Source organism: Stegodyphus dumicola, chromosome X2 (assembly GCF_044657685.1).
Source record: "Stegodyphus dumicola isolate Sdum_Otavi_A_Nest chromosome X2, ASM4465768v1".
In the NCBI taxonomy this organism is placed as follows: domain Eukaryota; kingdom Metazoa; phylum Arthropoda; class Arachnida; order Araneae; family Eresidae; genus Stegodyphus; species Stegodyphus dumicola.
The window spans coordinates 59673466-59698263 of record NC_140781.1 but is presented as its reverse complement, the minus strand read 5'-3'; the positions used below and the strand labels follow the sequence as shown (position 1 = coordinate 59698263).

At 32.2% G+C, this 24798-nt stretch overlaps 1 protein-coding gene across 2 annotated transcripts in view; it reads left to right on the top strand.

The window, feature by feature from the left end:
• The first annotated feature begins 9937 nt into the window (after positions 1-9937).
• The window catches only part of LOC118185708 (LIM domain-binding protein 2-like), a 358772-nt gene continuing 343911 nt past the window's right edge, over positions 9938-24798 (top strand). The window contains exon 1 of one of the 2 annotated variants that reach the window (XM_085809198.1): positions 9938-10067. The gene's annotated coding sequence lies outside the window, so the exon portion shown is untranslated. The remainder of the gene's footprint in view (positions 10068-24798) is intronic. The other variant, XM_085809197.1, reaches the window with a different exon arrangement.

The following is a 24798-nucleotide window of genomic DNA, read 5'->3' as shown; positions in this document are numbered from 1 at the left end:
CAGTTCACTTAATTTAATTTCCAGTTTAGTTAATTTTTATCTTTCTACTTCTGAATATCTTAAGATATTTTCCATTCTGTTCATTTAAATAAACTCACTTTCAAATGACAAGAGAATATTTTTTTTTCGAAAAATTCCTATTAATTTGTTATGCTCATTAACTATGTCGATTAATTTAGTCACTTTTCTGCATTACACTTAAATTCTGAAACCCAGGTCTGCTGTTACTAAATTTAGCCACTACAAATCGTGTTTCCGTTTCTGTTTAAGTAAAAGTCATGTAAAACATCTAACAAAATTATTTATGCAAAACCTTTACTAAAAATATTTACGAAAATCTATTCAGCTGTTACTAATATTCATCTGTTAGTAAATTTAGCAACTGCTAATGGTAAATCCGCTTTGTGTAACACGTAGTTGTAAACTTGATTATGAAAACTAAATTATGCAAAGTCATTAGGAAAAGTATTATTAAGAAATACGTTTTATTTAGTTATAAGTTTTTTCTTTGAAAGCATGCTGTTAAACGGTGTTATGTGCATGAATAAAGTTTTAAGATATTTTCTCCCTTCTTCCAACATGCCTTCGTGGTGTAATTGGAAGCGCGTCCGGCTAACATCGGGAAGACCGAATTTACAATCTCGGAGACAGCATTACGGTTTTCTTCATTTTTTCCGTTTTTTAAGTGAAACAATTTTCTAAAAAACTCTATGGTGGCGCCCGAACTAAAAATCTTGTATATTGAAGCAGTTTTATTTAGAGGATAAGCTAATTTTGTTATATAACAGTACCCTGTATTTGTTTCTTGCATTTTATATTTCCTGTAAACACTTTTGTTTTACTTTAACAGATTATGGTAGTAATTTTCCCGTCGTTCCCGAATACATTTTGACTATTTTTGCGTAACCTTTGTACGTACGGACAGAATAAATGACTCTTTATTCCAAAACAGATTGTAAATGGATTCAAAATGGATTTTTTTCGTGACATCTGTACATACATGCGTCCGTGTGTATCTCGCATAACTCAAAAACGATTTGTTGATAGTAGTCATGTACTACCAATTACAGACGTGTTTTAAACGACTAACATATTCATGTTTTGGCAATGTCAAACTAAAAAAAAAAAAAAAAAAACGAATAACAAAGTCAGACTTTTAATACAGTCTCCCGATCTATTATGCTTATATTTGGGAAAATTTTCTATTTGCGATGAAAAAATAAAAATACAAGAAGTTTGAGTCTCGCTGACAAAAATTGACTATGATGTTTAATTTCAAAATTTGCAGTTCTTTACGTCATTTTCAGTTTTCTTTGAAGTATCTGTTAATTAAGTTAGAATAGCTCGAGGAAATAAGTTTAAATGAAATGCAACAAAAAAATAAGACAAGATCCAGTTAATCTGCGCTCGATCAATGGGGTTAGATTAGGTTATATGAATATGGTACAGCGAAATGTCAGCATATGTAGAAAGTGAAATGTCAGAGTATATCTATTTAACGCTTTGAAAAAATCTGATGTAAACATCACATGACTTCCTTGTACGGCCTATTAAATTATACACTTTTTCCCTGCACTTCATTTAACTTCTTTCCTTGAATTATTTTATTTTAATTAATCTATCCCTCAGGGTAAGTTGAAAATTTCATCAAAAATTGCAAAATTTCGAATAAAATATCCCAGTCAATTTTTGTCGTACCCGAGTCAAACTTCTAATTTTATTTTTTCGTAATAAGTATAAAACTTTCCCAAACATCAGTAATGGAAATTGGAAACCACATTATTAAAAGCTAAATTTCGTTATTTGTAGAAAATTAAATTATTTTTGAAATTTGATATTGCCAAATAATGAAAAAATGCATCATTTAAAATAATACTGTATTTGAAAGTATATGACTACGACCAACGAGAACAAAATAAAGGCCCCGTAAGAATTTTTAATCCAGTTCAACATGTATTTGGATATTGCAATAAATAAAGGAGGGGCCCCACTAGATATTATAGAAGTCCCATATATAAAATACGGTTAATAATGTTTGAGTTACGAGAGGTACATATGTACGTAAGCACGTACGTACAGACGCCACCAAAAAAATCCATACAGTCCATTTTGGAAAAAGGAATCCTTTATTCTGTCTGTACGGACAGACGTCACGCAAAAATAAAAAAAAAAAAAAAAAATCCCGAATAAAAAAAAATTGATTCGGGAAGTGTCAAAATGGATATTTCCATTGAAATATGATACCAGAGGTTTTTTTGTGATTACAAAACATCCTTTACTTCGTACTTCGTTCAAAGAGGTAAAAATGACTCACCCTAAATTCAAACATTTTTACAGATGATAGTGTGCTTAAAGTTTTTCACCATTAGGCACCTTCCAAATCGTATATGCAGTAAGATCCCGATTGAGACAATCTGGAATCCCATAGCACGCATCATTCTTTTGGAAGCCCGTGTTTACGTAAAGGGGGCAGGAAGATTTAAGACTAATTTGGGAGGCTCCAAAAATCAGGGGTTCTAAGCCTTGCTGGTCTAATCAGGAACTAGTGGTGATTCAGTTCAAAGTACGAATGGCTGAAAAGGGATTTGAAGTTCTACACAAGGGAAAACTGATGCTTGTATCAACTTCCCTTGTGAGGATTATGCCGTACACGGTGAAAATCTTCAGAGGGATTTTAAAATTCTTAATTTGAAGGGGAATTGGATTCTGGGGATTTTGTTTTTAGCCCTTATTAGTTATTTTTAAGTATTAGAAGGTACTGAATTTTGGAGTTAATCTTCTTTGATATTCTGTGAGCAGTTTTTAAAATTCTTTGAAAATGCAGTAATACAAATACAATTCTAGGAGTATTTCGGTTAAAAATGCATGTGTGAAAATGACACATTAATAATATGTTTATTCCAAGCACTGGAATTAATGGCGTAAATGAAAGACTCTTTCATCCATTGATATCTTGCAATTCTTTAGTACAGCAAACAGTAAGTGAGCGTTTCATGAAGTATTTATTTCCCAACTGACAGAAGGAAATTCTCAAGCAGAGTGGCGGAAGACAAAATCCTGGTGTTTATCAGTGTGGTTGATTTAGTTTACTTAATTGTAGCAACGCACATGAGGGCTGCCTGCCCAAGAGGAGGGATGCCTTTGTGGAGGACGTCCGAAGAGAAACTGGCTTGTATCCACTTTACACAGGTTACACAGAGGAAAAACCTCGAAAACGTCCATGCAGGACATTTTCGAGGACTCGAACTCTCGTTTGCAGGACTCGAACTCCGGTCGAACTACCAGTGTTCAGCGACTTTACTGCTTGGCTGCTGATGGTTGTTTATTAGTATCAGAGGATTTCTTACGGAAAGAAGTGTCATCGCTTAAAAGTAGCCTTCTAAAATGATAGACAGCTCGATTAAGGTTTTTTGAGAGGAATTAGTTTTATTAGTTAAAAAGGTTTTGATAGTTACAGAAAGAGTTAGTATCATTAATACTCGTATTAAAAATAACAAATATATCGCTCTCTTATTTTCATTGTATTTCAGTTGCATTTTCATATTTAGTCCAAAGGGCTATTTGCCCTGAAGGACTATTAATTTCGTTTTGGCATTTTGCGTCGAAAACTTGAAAAGGCTGTATCACTTTTCAAATCGTTGCCGCCATATATTATCGCCCTGTCTTATATTTAAGGAAATTAAATAATGAAGAATCTGCATAAATATATGTATGTTTCTACCACTGTGATAAAACAACGGTACCTACAGCTATCAAAATTTGAATATCATAACCTTCCATAGAATATGGGGATGCGGAAGCCCTAATTGGAATTTGAAATTTGTTATATTATCGATTTCCTATTTTGTAACACTTCAACGAATTTTTGATTAAAAGAAAACTAAACGATTTCTAAGCGAGCAATGGCAACACTGTACGAAAAAAAATATTTTTATCTCCAGCGCGCGAGACTCTGTATCGGAAATTCTAAAGATATGCTCATTTTAAAATTAATTTGCGATATTGCTGTTGAACTGAATTTTATAGTTTGTGTACATAGAACATGATGTTTAATAAATAAAGGTAACATACAAAATGTTAAAAAAACGCCCTTTTGGACGTAATTTAAAATCCGAATCCTTTCAGATTTTTTTTATTATATTTTGTTTTCAATTGCGTTTCTTAAGGTCATTTTCTGTCAATATTATTATAAATTCAAAGTTAAAAAATTCATAATATGTTATGCACATGAATGAGTTATGTATTGCTGTTAATGTATACTTTCCGGCAGAGCTTCCCATAATGTGGGTCGGGACCCAACAAAGAGCCGGGAGACAATTTTTGGTCAGAAGCGAAATGCTTCGTGAGTTAATTTTTTCATTTTGCTCTGTTATGTAAGTACCTTTCTAGATTTATAACTTATTTATTTTCACTTCATTGTGATTTATAAGCCCACTTTCCTATTCTCATCGTTTAAAAGCGATACAGAACTCATAATTATTCAGTTCCAAGTACACTCTTGTTCATAATTTTTACTTTTCTAGTTTCATAAATAACTGCAATGAAGTCTTTGTCTCGAGAGCAAAAATCTTTCTTTTTTAGAGAAAGTGCATAAGAAAATTTAGATACTGAGAACATTACTTTAAAAAGGATTAGCCTTTCATCATTCTTTTATGAAGATGGACCTCACCAGTCACCCAATAGTTAAGACTTTTGGGTACTAGTAATTTAACTTAGGTTCGAAGCCAGGCGAAAGCTTTGACTGCATAGTTAGTTTCCATGGTTTTCTCTATGTGTAAACTGAATACGAGTCACTTCCCCCTTAGAGAGTCCTCAACGAAATCCTCCCTTCTCTTAAACAGATGGCCCTCGTGTGTTTTGCCTATTCGAATAACCTTAAACACTAAGATAAACATATCGTTTGCTTCCCAACTCTTCTTGCATTGCAAAGAATTAATGACATTCTTCAGATATAGCCTTGCGATATATGCGATCGCTGTCGCAAGGATACAACCGATGTCCGATCTCATACATCCCACACGTCCTTGCAGTATCACAAGGTGACAAGGACCTCGTGACAACTGCTAAGTACATCTAGCTAGCAATTAAGATGTCATGGGCTAGATTTTCGGCGAGGGTACAATTGAATTTTTTTTTTGAATTTCTGCTTCCTAAGGATTAATAATAAGAAGAAAAATTAAATAAATTAATGGCTCGACAGTTATATCCAAATTAAATGGGCTCATTGATAATTTACCTCTAAAAGAGTTAAAAGTAGTCCTTCTATGTGTCCTAATGGTATAGCCGCCCTCACATCCAGCTAGCAAATAGAAGGTCTCAGGCTTGATTCTCGGTTAGGGCCCTTGATATTTCAAAGCTCTTGCTAAAATATAAAAATTAGCAAATGATGCTGTTGTTATTACCAGTCTCACTTGTCTCACAATGGTCAGCACAAGCCCACGACAGCCATTGTGGCAAGAAGTTAAATACGTTTGTCGTTGGCAAGAACCTTGAGCGCAATATAAGTGACAGCCAAACTGTAGCTCAGTTCTGTCCCTAATATTGTGAGAGAGCACTTCAGCGGGACGGGTCCGAGGATCTTCCACCCCTCTTCCCCTACTGCAGCCACTCGAGAGGCCTTTCGGCTAGCCGCATATTTAGAGTACCCCTATGCCGCACAAACATTTTACAAACATCCATGCCTTCACCAGGATTCGAGCCAGGGCCCTTCGTTACGGCAGCCAGAGTCACTAACCAGTGTTTCGGTTGGGCGGAAAAATTAATAAATAAATAAACAATGTGCTTAATGACTCTCAGCACTCTTGCGAGTGCTAACAATTAATTACACAGCAATCTTTCTCAGGTAGCTGAGCTCGAGTTGATATTATTAAAAGCTAGACTCATTCATACTCGGCAGGAACGCTGGGATTCATTTACAACAAGCAGGCATACCTACCTGCTGATTTTGAAATCACTTTCGGCATCAGCCGATAGGTACTCCTGCAGACTGAGCCGATAGGTACTCCTGCAAACTAAAGTAGACAAACTGCGAAATTGGCAAATAAAATCTGACACAGTTTCTAACACGTCCCTTGGATGGTTGGATACGAATGTAATTATACTGAGGTTCTACTACTAAAGTAGTATTTCCCAGTAACCTAAGTTAATTCCACAGTTGGCCTTGTGATGAGAGGGTACCTGAATTAATTACTCGAAGCGAGTGAACGTGAAGACACCATAAACAGATAGTGAGACAATTTGACTCTTGTAAAAGTTTTGAAGTCCAAATCTGACAGGGCATGGCTTGTAGGCGTCAAGTGACGTCCACGTAGCTTCATCATTTGTCGATTTGAAGAAATTTAGTTTTCTTCGAAAATCTCTAATAGGACGAGAATCAACTTCAATTTCTGAATTGGCGATTTCGTTGTTTTGTAATTTTCAGCGATTTTCAGGACTCTGAAGAATCCCGAAATTTGCTGAAAATTCTGAAATGTAGATTACCTATATTTATAAATAGGTCACGATACCTTTCTGTCCTGTTTAAGCCAGTTTTAGTAGAGTGACATGAACATATGTGAATATGGCTGGGTTGGCAATCCCGATCACTGTTTATCTGAATATCCTTTCACACGGGACCACCATTTCAAATCATCGCCTCTTAATTACTTGATGGCTTGGGCAGAGAATACGCTCTCCAGTAAAGTTGCACTACTTAAGGATTGAAAGATCTATTAAGTATTGTGCTTCCACATATGCGAGAATTCAGTAAAAACTGTTGATTTTTAAGAAAACTACATATCCTTTCACTAGCCATTAATACTCCTCACGGGTCATGTACCACATTTTATGTATTATCTGAATATTATTTTCTTCATTTATTAAGTATATCCTACAATATGTTGTCTTCACATTCAGCTTTAAGTAATCTTATGCCTTAGCTCCTAATGCATTTTTTGAGTGTATCTTGAAGCTAAGGAAGTATTTACAACAAGCTTTGGAGTGCTCTTCGTAAAATTACTTGTATGATGGGTGCTAGTATTGTACGTGTAACGATGTTGCTAAAGGTAATTGTTAATTTTGTAATACCGTATAAGGTATTTTCTCCCTTCCCTCTGCATGCCTTCGTGATGTAACTAGAAACACACGCGACACGTGTTTGGGAAATCCGGAGTTCGAATTCCGGCGAGGGCAGTGCACATTTGCCAAGTTCCTACATCGATATAACCGAATGACTCTACAGTGTCGCCCGAACTAAAAGATGGTACTCGATAATTCGTCAGCACCAAGATTTGGCGACTGGAACCCCTCATCCTCAGTCGCCCTTTAAAAGGGGAAGTATATAACGTATTTTCTCCCTTCTTTCCACATGCCTTCGTGGTGTAACTGGAAGCACACTTGATGCGTATTCGAGAGGTCCAAGGATCGAGTCCCAGCGAGGGCACTGCCTATTTTTCACGTCTCCAGCGTAAAAAAAAACCTAAAGACCCTACAACAGTTGCTGTGTCATGTTTCTTAAAACCTATTCATGTAATTTTTTATGTTATTTTGGACATGCTTTTGTTTTGTTATCGATTCATTTCATCTTTTCCAATAAAATTTCTCACGTGAATGACACTCAATTCCACATGGCTTGACTCAGCACGGATGTCATTTTGGCGATGTGTTGAATTGAGGTTACAAACAGCCATGATCATTCAGAAGAATTGCCATAGAACTTGTTTACATGACGCCTTGAACATAGCAACGAACATTTAATTTCTCTCAAGCATATGTAATAACCATATACATTTTGCAATGAACAAGTTTATAACATAATTAAAAACTACAAATATGTACTGAGAAATCCGTATGTTACATGCTCCAGTTTCGTAACAAAGTGGCAAAGACTAGAGAGATACTTTAGGTAGCAGTATGATACAAAACACAGTCCAGCCCAAGGAACACTGGCAAGAAGGCAAGGAAATAAAATAATTTAAAGACACAATCAACGGTTAAAATAACTCTCTTATGTTAGAGACTTTAGAGAACATTCATGTGATCTGTAATGCATATTATTCGTACCAAGAAATTACGGAAACAACAACAACAAAAAAAGTACTACCTCTGGAAAGTCTTTTCTTTGTTAAATTATACTTTAAAATATGGTTCCAACTAATCTTGAGATTACATGTATTATATTGTACAGTATAATTCTTTACCATTGTTACATTTCTAGGTGGAACATTCATACATTAAAAAAAAGTATTAGGCTTAGGTAAATAAATTTTACTTATTTGAAATTTTGCAAATTGTATTTGATTATATTTGCTTTAGTGTGAGATGAAATTGTTTCAAGGAATGCATAATTATGAACATTAACAAGATAAACAGTAACAGGGGACCTACGTTTAGCAGCACTATAAATAACAGTTTAATAGTCATGCATAAATAATACTTCATGATATATTCATCGTCATATGATGTATTCCTTTCAATAAATACGAATAATAATAAAAGACACTCTAAAATTGAAATAAATTTCTAAGCAAATATGTTATTTACTGATTAATTTATAGTAAAAATTTATTCTTCCCTTCCTTTTTCCAATAAATATATTTATGACTATATCTGAAAAAAAAAATTGCAAAAGCAAAAAGGGAAATCAGATTACATGAGCTAGTTTACTTGTCATTAAAGAAAAAATACATTTAATTAATTACAGATATGCTAACCCTATTGGAGAGTATGAAACATGATTTATTCCTCAAGCATGAAATATGAAAATATTATATGACATTCATATCCTTGAAACTAAAAGCTTTGGGCTTCTTATTGACTTTTTTCATTGCATGGCTAACATGTCTCATGGAATCTTTCTCCCATATATTTATACAGTCATTTTAAAAGTACGGGTACAGTCCAATTATGAATCTGGATAATGCCCAAGTTACGATTAATACCATTAATAATGAACATTCCATTTTCATCTCCGTTTTGGTTAGTTTTAGAAGTGTCTAATATAAATGTACGTATCTGATGCACTAATACATACGTAGTCTGCCGATACTCTCATTTTCGCGCTCCGCACAAGAATGAGTTTCCTATAAGCACTATTGATTTTTGAAGGAATAAAATAATTGAAATCTCCCAATTCATTAGCTATTTGTTCCGCATTTTATTTCAACCGGAATTGGAAATTTAAAATATAACTTTCGCACTTTCTAATTAGGAAGTATTACTGTCAAACGAATGATAAAGTAAAAATGATGCAAAGATGATTTCATTTACATTTAAATCATTTGCGGCTTATTTACTACAAAATTATGAGGGTATATAATTAAAGAGTGTTTGTTGATTAGTAATCAACTTTGTTCTGAACTGCGGCAGAAAGTAATGCTACTTAGCGAGCTCAATAGACAATCTTTGTTTTAAACTGCAGGAATTATTGCAAGCGTAATTACGAATAGGTGGGAAGAATTCTAAACTCATTTTTGTCACGGTACTGAGTTTTCTAAGTGTTTGCCGCGACGCGCAGATCCATACCGAAGCGAATATAGCCAGCCTTTTCTATTAGAAACGAGATCAAAGAAACGTATGCGGTAGATTCTGCACCTTCCAATTAATTTCCACGGTATCGTTATGCATAGTGTTGCGAAATATTTATTCAAATGCAGAACCAGCGAGAGAGAGAGAGAGGAGGAGAGAGAGAAAGAAAAAGCAGGGGCTCCCGCTATCAAAGACGCTGAATAAATTAAAAAAAGAAGCCAAAAATCCAGGCCTCTTGTTAGCGGGAAAGACTTTGGAAAAGCGTAGGAGAATCAGGTGGATGTAAAAACGGGCGGGTCTGAAGTATAACTAAGGGAGGGAACTGAGTGGGAGGGGTCGTAGCATGCAGATATGAGACCAGTAGCCGATGTGTTAGTGGGAGCTGCATTTCAAATGACTCTGGTTCCCCCGCGCACACAGGCGCACGCTCCTACAACGTTAAAGTCAGTACGCGCAGCTAGGAACTCTATTCAAACTGAGGCGAAGCTGTGGACTGCTTCGAGCTGCAAGACCACGCTTGAGTATTCGCTATGGTAGCCTGTCCTACACTCACTACAGATTACGTAAGTACCTCTTCATTGGATTCATTTTTCTGTTACGCTTCCGGGTAACGTGGGTTCCCAACAGCGATTTTCGGACGCTATTTCGACCTTTTTATCTTTGACTTTAAATCCATCTGAGGGAGGAGGGTTTATCGAGCGGGTTCCGAGGCGTGCGTGGTGCGGCGGCTTCCAGTAGGGACCTCCGGGTGTAATGTTGTTGCTTCGGGCAACTGACGAGTCTTAGTGTTTTCTCTTCGCAAGCCCAATTAAGGAAATAAAAACAAACACTTTCATTGTTTTTTATTTGCATAGTGGTGCTGCCTTCCTTGAAGCGCTTCCTCTTCATCCGTTAGGAATGACATGTAATACTCCCTTCTGCATCTGAAACTATGTTTTTCCGAACAATGCTCTCTTCGGGTGGGGATTCTCACAAGTTGACAGAATTAATAACTCTGTTTTCTACTCTCATAATGTTTGTTACCAGAGATGATAATTCAGGAGGTAAATTACTTCTTTGGAAGAAAGTCTTTGTGCAGCTAGGACGGGCAGGTTATGAATGATTGTTTGTAATTAAAAGGACTGCGTGTCTATGCGTTTAAAAATATTGATCAAATTCTTGCACTTAAATACTCTTTTAACATTCAAATTTGGAAAGCAAATGTCTATAATTTGAAAAGGTTTAAGGGTTTCTAATTTCATAACGTTTTTAGACGTACTAAATCGTCCATATCTATATGAAAGAAACTGAATGACATGCACTCCTGAGAAATTTTATAATCATAAAACTGGAGAGGTAGTAATTACTCCTAAATTTTTGCTTAGAACTTACGATAAAATATGTTGTTATTTTTTTCTTTTCTTTTCAATGCTTCATATGAATCCTTAAACTTTATACTTGTTCTAGATTATGTTAAGTAAGCAGTTATTTCTCAGCCATTGAAAAGTTAGCAGTTATTTCTCAGCCATTGAAAACCTTTCTGTTTTTGTTTAAATAAATCTTTCACGAATTTTTAATGTTAGTTTGAACTAAATGTGTTCATAACATAAATCCATTTCGTAGTGCGCATATAACAGGGCGATTTAAATACTACATTTGCTTCTCTACTTTCCAAATGTAAATGGTCAGTTAAAGGCAATAATGTACAGTGAGGTTTTTGGTAACACTTTTATAGATTCTAGAAAAGAAGTCATCAGTAAAAAGAAAATAAAACTTTTTCAATGTGTATTTTCTTACCTATTTTAAATGAAGATTAGTACGCATTTCTCTACGTCGGTAAAATGATGCGTTAAATATTTGAAATATATGTATTCTACATTTTAAACATAAAAAGAAAAAATAAGTTTATTCTTCAAAATATTTATTTTTTAAAAAGCGCTCGGTCTACTCAGTTTGTAAAAGAAGTGGTTTGGATGCAATCCACTTACAGATATAGGCATTTTATATTTTGAAGGGAATATTTAAGTATTTTTTAAAGAGTGAACTGACATGTTTTGAATTTTTCTGCTTCAGTTTACATTTTGTCTGATGTATATTCAAGTTCCATTTATCTTCTGTCTTACTTCACCTTGAATGTTTTAGCAAATACCGTAGAAACTAAAATAAACAAAAAATAGTACAAAGTTTTGTAACATAAATTAACATTTAGGAAAGCATTTTAATACAATAAAAATTTTATTTGCATATTTTTTGTGCTTTTGGTATAAATATATATAAGGAATTCTCCCAATAATTACGATAAGCCTTTATACTAGTGTATATTCACTACTCGATTTACTTTAACCTGCTAATGCTAATTACTGTTCATGCTAAACTTACATGTGGGAAGCATCTGTTTGATAATCCTGTTAAATATATGTAATTGTCTGACTACACTGCATCAAAGTTATTTTTTTTACTATTTATAATAAGTTTTGTTTTACAAAGATAATTAAGTTTAAATATTTGAAGAAAAAAAATATGTGACTTATGCTTATTTGACTTATTTACATTTTATAGTATACAAAATTGTTATATGAAGTTTAACTTTCATACTCAAATCAGTTCTTATTATAACAAACTTTTAAAAAACAAAAACAGCAAACAACAACAAAAAACAGAATAGAAATGCTTCATTGATTTTGCAGTAATGCAATAAAATTTCATACATAGTTTTTTAATTTAATAATTTTAAATCATTCGTAAGTTTTATAAAATTTTGTGTATGTAACTAAATTAATTCTCGTAGCATACTCAAAAATCGACTGTTTTCGTTGTCAAACTAATCCAAATATCACGCTTCCACATGAGTATTTTATATATGTTATTACCACCAGCGTCTGCTAATTGTAATTCTGTTGTTTTGTCCGTTTTCCCACTTGGTGATATCCGTTGCCGAAAACTGTTTTTCTATCAACATGTAAGAGCTTTGAGAAATGAAGCTAAGTGTAAATTGGAGCGTTAAGAATGAAAGAAGAGCAGCTTTTCTTTTTCGAATTTACTCTCATCGGCGATTCAACAAATAGAAGTAGCAGTGGAGTTTTACGAATCCCCAGCAATCAAATCCATAAGTTGAAAGAAACTTATCATCACACAGCAATTAACCACTCTGTTTTACCACGATGTTTAAAAAATTTAACCGAAATCATCCATTTATGAAAAGAAATAAATGTATCAGACGGGCAGATCCATAAACCCCAATAAAACTGTACAATAAACTTTTACGAAATTTGATTTCTGAGTTTTGCGGAGGATTTCAATGTAAATGAGTAAATGAAATTGCCAATGTAACTAGTTTGTTTTAACTCTCGGAAATGAATAAAAATTAATATTTTATTTCTGCGACTGTGACATTCAGATTTCCTCTTGAAATAAGTATATGGAAATGAAGAAGAAGCATGCTTATTTCACAAGTATCACAGAAGTATCACAGATATATGCAACAAAACTGTCACCAAATCGACTTAAAATGTTTTTACAGATAATTAGAGCAGTTTTTGGACGGGAGACTTGAAATCAATAAGCGCAGTTTAAAGGTTACTTCATAAAAAATTAATTAACGCATACAAACAGGTTTTACTAACTAGAAACAACAAGTATCTCTAAATGTTAAAAACGTAAACGCTGTTTTTACGTATTGTAAAAATTGATATTTACGAAACTATATCCTTTAAAATGGAGTCTGATAGCTCATTTTACAGCGAACTCGACAGCCGAATGTTAGTTACCGAGAATAAAAGTGTTTTATTTACAGGAAAATCACTTTGTGAGCCAAATTGTTGAAAGCAAATTGTCTCTCTTTCCCACTTTTTCTCTCTCTCTCTCTCTGTTATTTTATTGCTTATGTGCTACGTTAGTTTGTTGCTTATTAATAAGAATGCAATTTAAACCTTCCGCGAAATAAATTAGAAGAAACAACATGATGTGAAGTAATACTTTATTGAATTAGATTAAAAAAGTAATGAGGCACGTGAATTTACAAATAATCCTTCCCGAAATGCATGTGTTTCATTACACTGCAACACTGCAAAGTTTCTTTGATAGCTAGGAATTCTTAATAAAACTCACTGCTACTTCAATTTACTTTGTTGAATCGCCGATGAGAGTAATTTCGAAAAAGACGAGCTGCTCTTCTTTCATTCTTCACGCTCCAATTTACTCTTAGCTTCATTTTTCAAAGCTCTTACATGTTGATAGGAAAACAGTTTTCACCAACCGAGATTATCGAATGGGAAGAGAGAGAAGACAACAGAAAAGGGATGAAACCCAAAACGAACCTTAAATGGTTTTCTTTAATGCTGTTTGTTTTTGACAAGACAAATGTTCGGCTGAAGGAAATTCCATCAAATTGACTGGAAAAAATAAGGAGCAACTAGAAAACAGACCTCTACGTTCGGAAGAAATTCCTCCAAATAAATAGCGTATTATTTTAGAACATAATGAGTGGCTTTTGAAAGAGAAGACCATTATTTATTTTGATTTTTTTCAACTTATGCATGGCTGGATATTAGTGATGAATCTTTGGGATAAATTTTAAATGTGAAGTTGAATTTTAAACCCAGTCAGTTCCTACAAATGAACTGATTTTTAAATTCTCGCTATATACATTTTTTCCTAACAGGGGTTTCGCATGATTAAAAAAAGCGAATCTACTAAGAAAAGTTATTTTATTCTTGCTTTACCGGGAAACTTTGTTGAAAATCTTTTGCATAGACTACTCATATTGGACATAAAAACGATTATGTATATTTTGCGATGATTTACATTTATTTACATCTTTTCTTCTCAGCACTTATGTTATTATTGATTAAAATGTAAGCAAATTAAAATTAATTTCTGGGAAAAAAATTATAATAATGTTTAGCGGCCATTGAATAGTTTGATGTTCTTTTAAATAGTTTTTAGCATACTTCAAAATAGACGAAACGCTTTAGATGTGAATAATGATAAATATATGAATAGTATAATGTACATGGCATTAAATCAAAAGCACTTCGATAGAGTGACTAATAAACAGCATTCAGAAACATATTTAAATAAGTAGTAATTCGAGAAGAAATAGTGCAATACTTTAATAATTAATACGCAGATCTGAAAGTATTTTATTTGATAATTAGCTATTTATAAAAAGTGTGCACGTCCGAAAAATGAAACGCATAACTGCGTAATTCATTCTTTTCGAAGTTCCTCAAAAGAAGGACAGAAAATTCCACGTGAATATAATTTAAACCTAATTCAAGCACCTTAATTAACCCCAGTCTTAATTAAACCAGAAGATAACTCATTTCGCATTTTTGATTTGAAAGCAACTTTTTGAGAAGCTTCAGTATTGATTAGAAAAAGGAAAAGGATGGAAAGTAAAATGCTAATCAAAATTTTGTTGGAATATGACATCTGTAGTTTGAACTTCGGGTAAACTTGATGAAATTCTCAATAATAGAGGCCTTGAAATTAAAATCAAACGATGAGACAAAAAATATTTTGTGCTGCTTAACTCGATCTTTCGAATATATTTGTAAATGAAAATAAAAATTAAAGAAAAAAATAGCGAATGCTGAAAAGATTTTTTCTCTGTAGTGCGATAAATATAACACAATGCAAAAGATTATGACGCAACTTACAGCCACAGCTTTTGATATGATAGTAGTGAATAAAGTGGTCGATTAAATTAAAAAATATCTGAAGTTTATTTCATTTATTAATAATAACATCTAGATTTTGTTACGAATTTTGTAATATTAGATATGCATTCGATGCAGAATGATGGAATTCACCTAAGGTCACATTCTCTCGGTGATTTAACTTTTATTAGTATAATTCCGAACCGCGGGTTATAACAAAGCAACATTTTTATACTAATTAATGATTAGTGCTAAAACTGTAAAATGAAAACTTGTTCTAAAATAGCTGCCAATGTTGTAAGTATGGCTAATGTTTCTCGTTAGAAGCCAGAATCCTAGGGATTCTCAAAATTTACATTATAGGAGAGGGGAAAATTATTTAATAATTTGTAATGCGTAAATGAAATATGTAAAATATTTGTAATTTGAAATATGTAAAAAAGGAAAACAAAATCTGAAAGGATTCAGATTTTAACGCCACAACAGAGAGTTTGTTCGGGTTTTTTCCGCTCTCGTTGCGTTCGCCCTTTCTCTGTTTCCTCTTGGACTCATTCTTGCTGGCGCAGCTTTTTTTGTCTTTTAAACTTTATCATTAAACATCACTTTCATCGCACTGAGGCCACTTAAAATTCAACAGCAAAATCACACAAATTTTTAAAATATCTTTAAAATTCCTGATACAGTGTTATGTGTTCCCGTACATTTTTTAACCCAGAAGGGCTTTTGTTCCAACTTCTTTTGTGACCTAAGGGCCAACCTCTGTTTTGCATCGAATCACTTTGGTTGTCTGTTTTCTTTTCAAATAACTAGGGGCAGCCTAAAATAGTTACTATAAAAGATAATATATATAGATATATATATACAGAGAGAGAGAGCTTTTAATAAATTGAGCTAATGTTATTTCACGGGTCCAGCTGGTAATTAATAAACGAGATAAAAATCTGCGTTTATTGCTCTTGCATCGTTTAGTTTTTATTAACTAACAGGCAGATTAAATTTGAAATATAAATTAAATATTACGCTTCACGAAATGGTAAAAACAGGCGTGGAAATTAAAAAATATTTTACTTGGGATACCTTTAGAATTCCCGATAAATTGGCCATTTATGCTTTTATATTCGCTATATTATTTCTTTAAAAATAATGCCCGGCGATAGCATTTCGCAGCAACATTGTTTAACTTGTGTTGCAACATTTTTTCATATTCTTTATATGATGTCTTTAAAAATAATATATGACAATAACATTTGGTGGCAACATTCTTTAACTTGCGTTAGTCCACGTTTGTTTCTTATATTCTCTATATTATTTCTTTAAAAATAATACATGGCGATAATATTTGGTGGCAACATTTAAAAAGGCATACTGGCAAAAACGTGAGGTATGAGACTAATAGACCTCTACTGCTAACAAAAGCATAATCCTAATATCCCAACTGCATTAAGACACTACTATATGAAGAAAACTGCACTCTTCATTATGCCGCAACAAGCTCTGTTCCGGCTGCTTGAGACAGCTATCAAACGAATCTGGCTATGTAAAACTAAATAGAAATGAATGGCTTATGATTTTTACTCGCTACCTCTTATCTGCCTTTAGCAAGTTGCGTTTTCAGACACGAGACAGTTTAAGCGAGCACGTAAGTTTGCAGCAAAACAAATGAAACTAAATGTATTTTAATTTTTCTTGAATTTAAAATCTAAAGTATTTTTAAATAGAAACTGCTGCATCTTGATAGAGCAAAAAATAATTTATAGATTTACGCTAAATCATTTTACAAAAACAATCAGTAAATTAAGACGTGGAAGGACAATGCCTAATTGTATTTTTCCCTGCTTAGCTTCTAAATAAATTAATCTCAAAATTAGTTGACTAATTTAGTAATTAGTTTGGAAATATTTCACTCACCCCTATGAAGTTATTAGTTTTGTGGGCATTAGTTTCTTACAAGAGCTGAGTTTAAAACTCTTTCAAGAGGCCTCGAATGGAGATAATGAGCTATTGGATGTTTGTATGTTACAAGCAAACTAATCCTGTCTTGCTCTCTTACTTTAAATCCTTTCATTTAATCTTTATATATGTTTTCGTTTCCTGGGTTGAAAACACCGTAGGCGAAGTGGAAGTGTAAGGCCAGAAAACCGAACGCGCGGACTTGTTAGCAAAGGTAGAAAAAAATGCCTTGTATCATTTCGTACCTGTTGCTCTTTATTTCCTCTAATTATTTCAAATAATCCCTTTTTTAAATCCACACAAAATTAAATCTCCCAGTCACGCAAATAGTTTCTTCCCGCGTTTTTAATTATTGCAAGTCCAGACTGATTTAAATAAATAAATATCCACTTCTAGCATTTTGCAAATTTTCATAGTGAAAGAGAAACAAAATTACCTATCTTCTTTTGTAATTTTTCTATCATTAATTACAGTTTAAATTATCCTTCAAGAATGTTAAACTATTCGATTCTTTAATTTTAAATCACATAAAGATTCATTAATTTTGTACATATTTTCTTTTCATTTCACTTTTGAGAGCATACGTTTATGTTTATGTGCATACTTTTAAATGTTTCCTTTCATTTCATATAACTCAACTATATATATATATACACACATACATTTATTACTACTTTAAGAGTAAGAGCGTTTTGAGATTCCAACAGACAACATTATTTCCATTGGTCAGAATCTTTATTTGTGCTTCTTTGAAATCACGTTTGTTTCCGGTATCGATATACAAGGTAATGCGTATTAAGACCAACGAGATTAAGAAATTTCCTGATGTTAAAATACATGATTTCCTTTACAATATACAAGTCTGCTTTCGTCAGGATTCGGCTTCTGAAAGTATCAGAATTGCGAAATAATACATTTTACGTACTTGATTTATAATACTGTTGCCTGTATTATAATCTGGTGATGATTGAGTATTACTTGCCTGTAATGACTTTTGAAAATTTTCAACTTAACATTTTAATCGTCATTTTGATTAATATATTAATTTATTCAGCTCCACAGAGAAATTTTTAATGCTAATCTAAACGTTTTCTCTTAGTCAATATGGTAATTAACTTTTGCATTTGCTACCTAAACAGCTCCTGCAACAGAATGCTGTAAATAAAAAGGGGTTATGACTGCGTTGTCAGTTTTAAAATATTAAAATACTCGTCACGACTTTTATAGCAATTAAATCTCTTTATTACAATATAAAACTAAATTATTAATGCAACTGTCTGATGTTTCATCTATGGAGTAGAAAATATAAATATAATTCATATCAAGTATGTATGCGTATATTTATTGGAAAGGTAAATTTTGCAAATAGGATTACCATAGCAGCCCTTTAATCCATATCTTGTTTTAAACTAAAATATGATTGTTTCTTACCGTAATAACTAAGAGAAAACGATTAGATTAACCGTTAATAATTTCTCTAGGGAGTTGAATAAATTAATATATTAATCAAAAATGACAATCAAAATGTTAAGATGAAGATTTTTCAAAAGTCGTTACTGGAAGGTAATACTCAATCATCACCAGAATATAATGCAAGCAACAGTATTATTAATCATATACGTAAAATATGTTATTTCGCAATTCTGGTATTTTCAGAAACCAGATCTTGACGAAATTAAACCCTTGTATATTCAAAAGAAAATCATATATTTTAACTTCCTGAAATTTATTAATCTCATTGCTGTTATACGCACTATTTTGTATATCGGTACCGGAAACAAACGTGACTTCAAAGAAGCATAAATAAAGATTCTGATGAATGGAAATATTGTCTGCTGGAATCTCAAAACGCTCTTACTATTAAAGTAATAAATGTGGGCATAGAACAAGAAAGGTTTACATGGGAAGAATGAACAAAAGTATTTTCAGAATATAATCAAAACCCTTTTTTTCAGAAGTGTCAGATTTGATCGATTTAGCTAGTTGGCAACTTTTCAATTCACACATCTACCAGTTTCTTTTACCTTGTGGTAGGCTCTTGGCACGAACTATCAGTCACTGCTGGAAAATGAGTTTCCCTTTGCACACTTGCTAAAAACGCAAATCTATATCGGTTGGCATTTTGTTGAAAAGGAAGGAAGCAAAAACAAAACAAGAGATGACTTTTCGTTTTATTTTCTTGCTTGAGATTTTTGATGAGGTAAATAAAAACAGAATTGATAACATGGAAAATTTTTCTTGATGTTCAAACCATCTATTTTGTTTTCGGATTCAGATTTCGCTAGCTGAAGAATTAACTAATATAAATTAATGTCGCAATATTCTATTAAAGTTCTAGAACATGAACATATGTTCAAAAACAAAGAGTTCTGCAAGAAGCATTTTTCTGAATACTGGGTGCTTAAGAACTGTAAATCAACCAGAATTTCTTTTTATTTTGTGTTCTAATGTTTTATTAAACTTCTAGTATTCGTAAGACGTTCTATATTTTAAAAAATTCCTTTATTTTGCCAAAGTTATGTAATGATAAGGATAACTTATGTAATTAATATGATCGATTTCCGGTTATTTTTTTAACATTGACGAACCTATGTTTTGTTTGGTTTAAGCACAGTTAATAAATTACATGCCTGTTATTTGAAGAATGTGATAAGTGAAGAGCTGAAATTCTGTTGGCTTATTAAATATACGATTTTTCATTTATTTTCATTATAACGTAAAATAATAAAAATGAAACGTATAATGTTTCCTTCTGTTTTATATTTTCCGGAAGTTACGAGTTTCCATATTAGCTAAAAAAATCATTAACTTAACGAATGATTGTGAACGAAAATGCAAATTGCGCAAAAATAAGTTATTAAACATCCTTTCGAAATCTGTAAACAAGATACCTTTAGAAAGTCTCTTAATTGTTTTAATGGCCGATCACTTTGTTTAATAGACTTGTGCTACTACAAGGGCGGGAAATGGTGCCCATTTCTTAATTGTTTTAATGGCCGTTCACTTTATTTAATAGACTTGTGCCACTACAAGGACGGGAAATGGTGTCCATTTCTTAATTGTTTTAATGGCTGTTCACTTTGTTTAATAGACTTGTGCTACTACAAGGGCGGGAAATGGTGCCCATTTCTTTATGGAAGCACCTAATAGGTGGCCACCGTTGCCTCCTTTGAAGGGATTGACAATTCCAATCATGCCTTCTCCAGGATTCGAACCCGGGCCCATCGCTGCAGCGTTTAGGGCCACTAACAACTATACCGGCTGGGCGGCTGAAGTTTCTTAAATAACTTATATGAGATTAAATGAGGTATCTACTATTTTAGCATTGCAATGCTGTTTCTGAAATTCTTGCGAATCCTGTGTTCATAAATTTAAATAAATACCTCGTAAATCACAATAACAGTTGCACTGTCACTGTAAACTTCACATTTTATTGAATCATTTCTACAAGTCATGTACCGAATACAAGCATTGAAAATTAAATAAATAAATAAACAAATATAAAAAAGTAATTAAATAATCCCATGTTTCCACGTATGAGATGTTCCTAAAGCCTAATCGTTTTAAATCTCTTTCTTTTACCTTCGCCATAATAAAGCTAAGCGCTACAATAATATTATATTCTTCTGATTTATGCTAAATTTAAGACTGATTAACATTATAATCCCATGGAGTTCTAACTATGGATCTATTTGATTATTTTATTTATTTAAAGATGTATTTTATTTTATTTTATTATCATCTGTGATTTTTCAAAGCAAATCGCATTTTTTAAGTGACATCTAACAGCGTAGTTATTGGTACGTTACAGAAAGCTTCAATAATTATACAATAACTTATCTGAGATACATTACATTAAATGATAAATTGTTTTCCTTTATTTCAAATACGGTATATTATAAACCGTGAAGAAAACCGAATAAGTAGTTCATTATTATTACTAACCGAATAAGTAGTTCATTATTATTCGCAATAACGAATAATGTCTTCTATCTATCTCCTTCTTGATATTCTGAAATGTTTAAGAAACAAACCAAATACTAAAATATTTAAACTGAGCAATTTAAGATAGCGAAAGTCCGCCACTCCTTTTCTTTCTTTACTATTGTCACAAAATTCGTTGTATTTTTTGCAAGAAATTCCATGGGAATTCTTTTGCTGTCTTGTAAGTAGAATTTCAAGAATATACTTTATTTTGTACTTTGGTTGTACTTTTGTTAACGAGAGTGTTTCTTGATCATTCAATGTTTGGACAATTTATGAAAAATGATAAAAAAATATTTTCAGTTGCTACCGTTTTATACTAAGATTTATGTAAAATTTCACATTAAAGTAATCAGTTCTCTGATGCCTTCGTGTTTCATATATTTAAAAGTTTTCGAAGATTTCGAGCGTTTAACATATTTTTATGCGTTTAAAAATTCTTATTTGATATATATTCTTAAATAACATGTAGGCCTTTTGAGCAACCAAAATAATTTTGCAGGCTGAAAGCTAGGTACATTCCTATATTTTATGATTTCCTGTTTCCGACAGCAATTTCCTACTTCGTAGGATAAGGAATATACTTTCATATATCAATATACTTTCAAAGACGTATAGCTCATGCACCTGAAAGCGGCTGATCCGTAAGTCCGCTGACGGTTTGCGTCGGGTTCTGATCCCGGTGAATGGGCTGACTGCATTGAATTTTCAAAATATTGAGGTGTAACATGAAAAACGAATTGTTAATTAAAAATTATTAATTAAAAACCATTCCTTAGTTTTTTAATTATTAATTAAAAATCAGTCCTTAATAAGTCCTCTATAAAGACAACCTTCCTCTTAGACAGATCTAGTTTGATTGCTTTGTAGTAATCCAATCCTATCGAATTCTTGCTTTTATGTTTTTAGTCAGGTCTTTGAATAAAGTAAAGCTGTATATATAATTATATATAACATGCCAAAGATATACATCTTCAAAAAATACCAATTTATATATTCTAGATTTTTGTACATAGATATTTCTATCCCTGTATACAGACATCTAGATTGCAAATCCCACGAGCGGCCGAGGGGAAAAGTCGCTGGATGCTGGTAATGCGGCTCGGATTTCGAACGTAGGCAAACGAGTTGTATGCATGATCGTTTTCATGGTTTCTTCACCATATATATATATATATATATACGAGGTCGTTTCCTTTAGAGAGTCCTCTACGAAAGCATCCCTTTCCTTAGCAGATAGCCCTCGAGCGCTTTGTCATAGTTAACTAAACCAAACCATTCTAGAGTGTATAAGAGAAACGAAAAAATAAACAACAGCTTTGGACTCTAAATTATAAATGGTTCATTTTAGTTTCAAAATTGTAAATGTCAGAAATATTTTACGGTGATTGAGTATCTAATTTATCTTCATTTACTATATATAAAAATGTTTCTCTTCTTAGAGATTTTGACCGTTTCCGCCTGCGAAAAAGATCGTTAAATATTTCCCAGACAAAACCAAGCAGTCAGTTTGAAAGTGCTATTCTGATTTCTTGTTTCGTGTTAATAGTTTATGTTGATACTTTTTATCAATACGTAAGTGGACAAATACAATTGTTAAACTCTACAACTTACTGAAAATTCATTATAAAAATGTTTCATGATGCTTTTTAATGATGGTACGTTTCCTTCCGATAAGCGATTCTTCTCTCATTCAGGTAATTAATCACAGCTTTAACTGTCTCAAGCGAAAACAAATTTCATTTATTGTCACGGCATTTGTTTTATAAGACATGAAAGAACTTCTGAATTTTTTATTTGTATTTATTTATTTATTTGTTTAGAACTGTTCAGGAGATATGACATTACAAATTTTATCATCATTTCAAATTTCAAATAAACAGTTTTCTTTTTATTAGTAAAATACTATATAAAAAAATAGGAAATATTTTTAAGTGCAGTAAATGTATATTTTAAATCAAAAGAGCAACAGCTACGTTTAAACAGTTGGGAAATCACTGATGCTAACTTTCAGATTTATTTCTAGCTCTTTCTTTTCTTTATTAATTTGATCCCATTAATGTAAATGAAAAGGGAAGATATTTGTAAGTAACAGTCCTGCAATCACTGATCTTCCCTTGCAACAAAATATTAGCTTCGCGTTTAATTCGATCAATATCTATCGAGATTGGGTCAACATTTTTCTATTAAGAATGTGTACATGTTTTTTTCCATCATCTTGTAGAAATTTGCTTCTAGTTCTGATTTAGAATTTCTTTTTCTCGTGAAAGACTGGTGTAAAATATTATTAATAATTATTGGCATTAAAACTGAAATACGATTCTTTTGTGATTCGTTGCTTTTTTAAATGTACGTTAAAAAAATACAGCTTTCACTCTAGTTCAAATTTGGAATGACTTTCAATTTTGTGGAAAAACAATAATTCATAAAAATATGGGATTTAATTTACTTTAAGTTGTCATTTAATAGTAATTTAATTTAATCTTTTTCTTTTACAAACTGGCTTCAAAATAAAATGCTTGGGGGTACATGAAGAATTCTATGACGGCTGGCTTTAGAGTTTTCTCATTTCATAAATTAAGAGTTAAATTTAAGGCCAAAAAACTCAGAAGAAAGAAATCAATTATTTCTGTATAAAGTACGTAACTAGTAACGTTATAAAGTCTTTTATAGGTTATAATAATACTGCAAACATTTACAAAATTTATCAGCTGGATATAATATGTATTTCAATTTATATCAAATAGCGGTGTTACAAAAATAAATGGAAAATTAAATTATAAAAAACACTTTTATTGCGTTTAAATTGCTTAGTTTATTAATAAATTACAGGCTGATTGAAAAATTAATTAAAGAACTTACGTTTTTGGAAATGGCAATACTCTAAGTGCAGACTATGCAGGAAACTTCGTAGAAGATAAATTATAGGTCTTAAAAAATTAAAGTATTAAAAACATTAAGATCATTTGTTTCACGCAGCGGCAATACTTGCCAAGGTAATATTTGGATGGTAGCGTTACGTAACGTAATAGTAACAAAAGTTTTAAAAAAACTCCACTAAAAGAAATCTCTAACGTCTAAATCTCCACAGGCTAATTACCAAATAATCAATCAGCTATTTAACTGAAATGAAGAGGATAATAAAGAATATTTTTATCCTTTTCAGAGTGAAAATGAAAATCTAAAATCGTGAAAAAAGAAACACTTCGTGTTTGTTGTATGCCTGTCTTTTTTCATAAATTATCATCAAATGTTTTGAAGAATGAGAAGATATATGTCGCTATAAATTTTTTTTATGTCTGATAGATTACTACAGTTAGTTAAATAATTGAAGTTATTTAACGTAACATCTTGTGACATTTCTAAAAATATAGTCTTTTTCTTGAATCCCAAACTGAAAAACACGGGTTTTCTAAAATAAACTGCTCTCAGATTTTTAAAATTATTCAACTCTTAGCGAGTATTTAGCCCCGTTACACGCTCTGTTTTAGCGAAATATCTCTGACACTCGTGTCAGATTGTTTTAGTTTATTTATTTGCTTCCTTCTTCGTGATGTAAAATTTTTTTACAGCATTCTTCAGAAAATGCTATTTTGTTTTATTTTCCCTTCAGTTAACTAACTTGAAAATGCTATCCTTTAACACAAACTATGAGAATTTTGTTCCTGTTAAAAATAAGAAAGAAAGAAAAAATGTTTGGGAAGTCTACGTAAATCGAAGT